Source organism: Narcine bancroftii, chromosome 7 (assembly GCF_036971445.1).
Source record: "Narcine bancroftii isolate sNarBan1 chromosome 7, sNarBan1.hap1, whole genome shotgun sequence".
NCBI classification, from domain to species: domain Eukaryota; kingdom Metazoa; phylum Chordata; class Chondrichthyes; order Torpediniformes; family Narcinidae; genus Narcine; species Narcine bancroftii.
The window spans coordinates 62,721,049-62,730,371 of NC_091475.1; positions in this window are offsets into that span (position 1 = coordinate 62,721,049).

The following is a 9,323-nucleotide window of genomic DNA, read 5'->3' on the forward strand; positions in this document are numbered from 1 at the left end:
ATGTTGAGGATGGAGTGGAGACAACGCTGGTGGAAGGGTTCTAGGAGCCGTAGGTGATGCCGGTAGAGGACCCATGATTCGGAGCCGAACAGGAGTGTGGGTATGACAACGGCTCTGTATACGCTTATCTTTGTGAGGTTTTTCAGTTGGTTGTTTTTCCAGACACTTTTGTGTAGTCTTCCAAAGGCGCTATTTGCCTTGGCGAGTCTGTTGTCTATCTCATTGTCGATCCTTGCATCTGATGAAATGGTGCAGCCGAGATAGGTAAACTGGTTGACCGTTTTGAGTTTTGTGTGCCTGATGGAGATGTGGGGGGGCTGGTAGTCATGGTGGGGAGCTGGCTGATGGAGGACCTCAGTTTTCTTCATGCTGACTTCCAGGCCAAACATTTTGGCAGTTTCCGCAAAGCAGGACGTCAAGCGCTGAAGAGCTGGCTCTGAATGGGCAACTAAAGCGGCATCGTCTGCAAAGAGTAGTTCACGGACAAGTTTCTCTTGTGTCTTGGTGTGAGCTTGCAGGCGCCTCAGATTGAAGAGACTGCCATCCGTGCGGTACCGGATGTAAACAGCGTCTTCATTGTTGGCGTCTTTCATGGCTTGGTTCAGCATCATGCTGAAGAAGATTGAAAAGAGGGTTGGTGTGAGAACACAGCCTTGCTTCACGCCATTGTTAATGGAGAAGGGTTCAGAGAGCTCATTGCTGTATCTGACCCGACCTTGTTGGTTTTCGTGCAGTTGGATAATCATGTTGAGGAACTTTGGGGGACATCCGATGCGCTCTAGCATTTGCCAAAGCCCTTTCCTGCTCACCATGTCGAAGGCTTTGGTGAGGTCAACAAAGCTGATGTAGAGTCCTTTGTTTTGTTCTCTGCACTTTTCTTGGAGCTGTCTGAGGGCAAAGACCATGTCAGTAGTTCCTCCGTTTGCGCGAAATCACACACCCAGTATATATCAGTACACCCACAAACACAGTCTCTATCAAATCACACACACTGTATCTATCAGTACACCCAAAAAGACTGTCCCTATCTGATCACCCACAAACAACATCTCTATCAAATCACACACTCCGTATCTATCAGTACACCCACAAAGACCATGACTATCAAATCGCACACATGGAAAATATATCAGTACACCCACAAAATCCGTCCCTATCAGATCTCCCACGAACACCGTCTCTATCAATCACACACCCAGTATATATCAGTACACCCACAAACACTGTCTCTATCAAATCACACACACTGTATCTATCAGTAAACCCACAAACACCGTCCTTATCAGGTCTCCCACAAACACGATCTCTATCAAATCAAGCATACCGTATCTATCAGTACGCCCACAAAAACCTTCTCTATCAAATTAGACACACCGTACATATCAGTACACCCACAAACACCGTCTCTATCAAATCACACACACTGTATCTATCAGTACACCCAAAAACACTGTCCCTATCAGATCTCCCACAAAAACCATCTCTATGAAATCACACACACTGTATCTATTTGTACACCCACAAACACCATCCCTATCCAATCTCCCACAAACATAGTCTCTATCAAATCACACACTCCGTATCTATCAGTACAACCAAAAACACCATGTCTATCAAATCACACTCATCGAATATATATCAGTACACCCACAATATCCGTCCCTATCAGATCTCCCACAAACACCGTCTCTATCAATCACACACCCAGTATATATCAGTACACCCACAAACACGATCTCTATCAAATCACGCATACCGTATCTATCAGTACACCCAAAAAAACTTTCTCTATCTAATTAGACACACTGTATCTATCAGTACACCCACAAATACGGTGTCTATCAAATCAGACACACCGTATTTATCAGAACACCCACAATCACCGTCCATATCAGATCTCCCACAAACGCCATCTCTATCAAATCACACCCACCATATATATCAATACACCCACAAACAGAGTCCCTATCAAATCACATATACCGTATCAATCAGTATACCTACAAACGCCATCCCTATCAGATCTCCCACAAACACCATCTCTATCAAATCACTCACACCGTACATATCAGTACACCCACAAACACAGTCTCTATCAAATCAAACACACCGTACATATCAGTACACCCACAAACACCGTCTCTATCAAATCACACACACTGTATCTATCAGTACACCCAAAAACACTGTCCCTATCAGATCTCCCACAAAAACCATCTCTATCAAATCAAACACACCGTATCTATTTGTACACCCACAAACACCTTCCATATCAGATCTCCCACAAACCCCATCTCTATCAAATCACACACATTGTATTTATCAGAACACCCACAAACACCAACTCTATCATTCATACACCCAGTATATATCAGTACACCCACAAACACTGTCTCGATCAAATCACACACACTGTATCTATCAGTAAACCCACAAACACCGTCCTTATCAGATCTCCCACAACCACCATCTCTTTCAAATCACACATACCGTATCTATCAGTACACCCACAATCGCCATCTCTATCAAATTAGAGACACCGTATCTATCAGTACATCCACAAACACCGTGTCTTATCAAATCGCACACACCGTATTTATTAGAGCACCCACAAACACCGTCCCTATCACATCTCCCACAAACCCCGTCTCTGTCAAGTCACACTCATCGTATTTATCAGAACATGCACAAACAGAGACTCCATCAATCACACACCCCATACATATCAGTACACCCACAAACACTGTCTCGATCAAATCACACACACCGTATCTATCAGTACACCCACAAAGACCATGTCAATCAAATCGTACTCATGGAATATATATCAGTACACCCACAAAATCCGTCCCTATCAGATCTCCCACAAACACCGTCTCTATCAATCACACACCCAGTATATATCAGTACACCCACAAACACTGTCTCTATCAAATCACACACATTGTATCTATCTGTACACCCAAAAAGACTGTCCCTGTCTGATCACCCACAAACAACATCTCTATCAAATCACACACTCCGTATCTATCAGTACACCCACAAAGACCATGTCTATCAAATCGCACTCATGGAATATATATCAGTACACCCACAAAATCCGTCCCTATCAGATCTACCACAAACAGCGTCTCTATCAATCACACACCCAGTATATATCAGTACACCCACAAACACAGTCTCTATCAAATCACACACACTGTATCTATCAGTACACCTAAAAAGACTGTCCCTATCTGATCACCCACAAACAACATCTCTGTCAAATCACACACTCGGTATCTATCAGTACACCCACAAAGACCATGTCTATCAAATCGCACTCATGGAAAATATATCAGTCACCCACAAAATCTGTCCCTATCAGATCTCCCACAAACACTGTCTCTATCAAATCACACACACTGTATCTATCAGTAAACCCACAAACACCGCCCTTATCTGATCTCCCACAAACACGATCTCTATCAAACCACGCATACCGTATCTATCAGTACGCCCACAAAAACCTTCTCTATCAAATTAGACACACAGTACATATCAGTACACCCACAAACACCGTCTCTATCAAATCACACAAACTGTATCTATCAGTACACCCAAAAACACTGTCCCTATCAGATCTCCCACAAAAACAATCTCTATGAAATCACACACACCGTATCTATTTGTACACCCACAAGCACCATCCCTATCCGATCTCCCACAAACACCATGTCTATCAAATCACACTCATCGAATATATATCAGTACACCCACAAAATCCGTGCCTATCAGATCTCCCACAAACACCGTCTCTATCAATCACACACCCAGTATATATCAGTACACCCACAAACACGATCTCTATCAAATCACGCATACCGTATCTATCAGTACACCCACAAACACTTTCTCTATCTAATTAGACACACCGTATCTATCAGTACACCCACAAACACCGTGTCTATCAAATCGCACACACCGTATTTATTAGAACACCCAAAAATACCGTCCCTATCAAATCTCCCACAAAACCCGTCTCTATCAAATTACGCACATCGTAATTATCAGAACACGCACAAACATAGACTCCATCAATCACAGACCCCGTACATATCAGTACACCCACAAACACCATCTCTATGAAATCACACACACTGTATCTATCAGTAAACCCAAACACACTGTCCCTATCAGATCACCCACAAACAACATCTCTATCAAATCACACACACCGGAAGTATCAGTGAACCAAAAAACACCATCCCTAACAGATTTCCCACAAACGCCATCTCTATCAAATCACACCCACCATATATATCAATACACCGACAAACATCGTCTCCATCTTATCTCACACAAACAGCGTCCCTATCAAATCACATATACCATCTCTATCAGTACACCTACAAACGCCGTCCCTGTCATATCTCCCACAAACACCGTCTCTATCAAATCACACACACCGTATCTATTTGTACACCCACAAACACCGTCCCTATCAGATCTCCCACAAACACCGTCTCAATCAAATCACACACACCGTATCTATCAGTACACCCACAAACACCGTCTCTATCAAATCACACACACTGTATCTTTCAGTATACCCACAAAGACCATCTCTATCAAATTAGATACACCATATCTATCAGTACACCCACAAACACTGTGTCTATAAAATAACACACACCTTATTTATCAGAACACCCACAAACACCGTCCCTATCAAATCTCCCACAAACACCATCTCTATCAAATCGCACACACCTTATCTATCAGTATACCCTCAAACACCTTCCATATCAGATCTCCCACAAACCCCGTCTCGATCAAAACACACACATTGTATTTATCAGAACACGCACAAACACTGACTCTATCAATCACACAACCCGTATATATCAGTACACACACAAACTCTGTCTTTATCAAAACACACACACTGTATCTATCAGTGAACCCACAAACACCGTCCTTATCAGATCTCCCACAAACACCATCTCTATCAAATCACACATACCGTATCTATCAGTACACCCACAAAGACCATCTCTATCAAATAAGACACACCGTATCTATCAGTACACCCACAAACCCTGTGTCTATAAAATAACTCACACCTTATATATCAGAACACCCACAAACACCATCTCTATTAAATCTCCCACAAACACCTTCTCTATCTAATTAGACACACCGTATCTATCAGTACACCCACACACACCGTGTCTATCAAATCGCACACACCGTATTTATTAGAACACCCACAAACACCGTCCCTATCAAATCTCCCACAAACCCCGTCTCTATCAAATCACACACATATATATTTATCAGAACACGCACAAACTCAGACTCCATCAATCACAGACCCCGTACATATCAGTACACCCAAAAACACTGTCCCTATCAGATCACCCACAAACAACACCTCTATCAAATCACACGCACCGTATCTATTCGTACACCCACAAACACCATCCCTATCAGATCACCCACAAACACTGTCTCTATCAAATCACATTCACCGTATCTATCAGTACACCCACAAACAACGTCCCTATCAGATCTCCCAGCAATACTGTCTCTATCAAATCACACACACCGTATCTATCAGTACACCCACAAACAACGTCCCTATCAGATCTCCCACAAACACAGTCTCCATCAAATCATCCACAAATAAGTTATCTACCAGATCACCCACAAACACAGTCTATAAGAGATCACCCACAAACAAGTTATCTACCAGGTCACCCACAAACACAGTCTCTATCAGAACACCTACAAACACATATCTGTCAGAACACCTGTAAATGATATCTCCATCAGATTACCCACAAAACTCTCTCTATCAGAACACCGCCAAACACAATATCTATTGAATCATCCACGAACACAGTATTACTCCGATCAAACAGAAACACAGTCTCAATCAGAAAACCAACAAACACTATTTTTATTGGATCATCCACAAACGTCTCCATCAGATCACGCACAAATATTCTCTATCAGAACACCGTCAAACACCGTCCCTATCATATCTCCCACAAACACCGCACCTATCAAATCAGACACACCGTATCTATCAGTACACCCACAAACACCGTCTCTATCAAATCACACACACCATATCGATCAGAACACCCACAAACACCGTCCCTATCAGATCTTCCACAAACATCATCCTTATCTAATCACACCCACAATATCTATCAGTACACCTACAAACACCGTCCATATCAGATCTCCCACAAAAACAGTCTCTATCAAATCACACACACCGTATCTATCAGTACGCCCAGAAGAACCGTCCCTATCAGATTTCACACAAACACCGTCTCTATCAAATCACACACACCGTATCTATCAGAACACCCACAAACACCGTCCCTATAAAATCTCCCACAAACACCGTCTCTGTCAAATCACACACACCGTATCTATCAGTATACCCACAAACACCTTCCATATCAGATCTCCCACAAATGCCATCTCTATCAAATCTCACCCACCATATATATCAATACACCCACAAACAGCGTCCCTATCAAATCACATATACCGTATCAATCAGTATACCTACAAACGCCATCCCTATCAGATCTCCCACAAACACCATCTCTATCAAATCACTCACACCGTACATATCAGTACACCCACAAACACAGTCTCTATCAAATCAAACACACCGTACATATCAGTACACCCACAAACACCGTCTCTATCAAATCACACACACTGTATCTATCAGTACACCCCAAAACACTGTCCCTATCAGATCTCCCACAAAAACCATCTCTATCAAATCAAACACACCGTATCTATATGTACACCCACAAACACATTCCATATCAGATCTCCCACAAACCCCATCTCTATCAAATCACACACATTGTATTTATCAGAACACCCACAAACACCGACTCTATCATTCATACACCCAGTATATATCAGTACACCCACAAACACTGTCTCGATTAAATCACACACACTGTATCTATCAGTAAACCCACAAACACCGTCCTTATCAGATCTCCCACAACCACCATCTCTATCAAATCCCACATACCGTATCTATCAGTACACCCACAAACGCCATATCTATCAAATTAGACACACCGTATCTATCAGTACATCCACAAACACCGTGTCTTATCAAATCGCACACACCGTATTTATTAGAGCACCCACAAACACCGTCCCTATCACATCTCCCACAAACCCCGTCTCTATCAAGTCACACACATTGTATTTATCAGAACATGCACAAACAGAGACTCCATCAATCACACACCCCATACATATCAGTACACCCACAAACACAGTCTCTATCAAATCGCACACACTGTACCTATCAGTATACCCAAAAAGACTGTCCCTATCTGATCACCCACAAACAACATCTCTATCAAATCACACACACCGTATCTATCACTACACCCACAAAGACCATGTCTATCAAATCGTACTCATGGAATATATATCAGTACACCCACAAAATCCGTCCCTATTAGATCTCACACAAACACCGTCTCTATCAATCACACACCCAGTATATATCAGTACACCCACAAAAACTGTCTCTATCAAATCACACACACTGTATGTATCAGTATACCCAAAAAGACTATCCCTATCTGATCACCCACAAACAACATCTCTATCAAATCACACACTCCGTATCTATCAGTACACCCACAAAGACCATGTCTATCAAATCGCACTCATGGAATATATATCAGTACACCCACAAAATCCGTCCCTATCAGATCTACCACAAACACCGTCTCTATCAATCACACACCCAGTATATATCAGTACACCCACAAACACAGTCTCTATCAAATCACACACACTGTATCTATGAGTACACCCAAAAAGACTGTCCCTATCTGATCACCCACAAACAACATCTCTATCAAAAAACACACTCCGTATCTATCAGTACACCCATAAAGACCATGTCTATCAAATCGAACTCATGGAAAATATATCAGTACACCCACAAAATCTGTCCCTATCAGATCTACCACAAACACCGTCTCTATCAATCACACACCCAGTATATATCAGTGCACCCACAAACACTGTCTCTATCAAATCACACACACTGTATCTATCAGTACACCCAAAAACACTGTCCCTATCAGATCTCCCACAAAAACAATCTCTATGAAATCACACACACCGTATCTATTTGTACACCCACAAGCACCATCCCTATCCGATCTCCCACAAACACCATGTCTATCAAATCACACTCATCGAATATATATCAGTACACCCACAAAATCCGTGCCTATCAGATCTCCCACAAACACCGTCTCTATCAATCACACACCCAGTATATATCAGTACACCCACAAACACGATCTCTATCAAATCATGCATACCGTATCTATCAGTACACCCACAAACACTTTCTCTATCTATTTAGACACACCGTATCTATCAGTACACCCACAAACACCATGTCTATCAAATCGCACACACCGTATTTATTAGAACACCCAAAAATACCGTCCCTATCAAATCTCCCACAAAACCCGTCTCTATCAAATTACGCACATCGTAATTATCAGAACACGCACAAACATAGACTCCATCAATCACAGACCCCGTACATATCAGTACACCCACAAACACCATCTCTATGAAATCACACACACTGTATCTATCAGTAAACCCAAACACACTGTCCCTATCAGATCACCCACAAACAACATCTCTATAAAATCACACACACCGGAAGTATCAGTGCACCAAAAAACACCATCCCTAACAGATTTCCCACAAACGCCATCTCTATCAAATCACACCCACCATATATATCAATACACCGACAAACATCGTCTCCATCTTATCTCACACAAACAGCGTCCCTATCAAATCACATATACCATCTCTATCAGTACACCTACAAACGCCGTCCCTATCATATCTCCCACAAACACCGTCTCTATCAAATCACACACACCGTATCTATTTGTACACCCACAAACACCGTCCCTATCAGATCTCCCACAAACACCGTCTCAATCAAATCACACACACCGTATCTATCAGTACACCCACAAACACCGTCTCTATCAAATCACACACACTGTATCTTTCAGTATACCCACAAAGATATCTCTATCAAATTAGATACACCGTATCTATCAGTACACCCACAAACACTGTGTCTATAAAATAACACACACCTTATTTATCAGAACACCCACAAACACCGTCCCTATCAAATCTCCCACAAACACCATCTCTATCAAATCGCACACACCTTATCTATCAGTATACCCTCAAACACCTTCCATATCAGATCTCCCACAAACCCC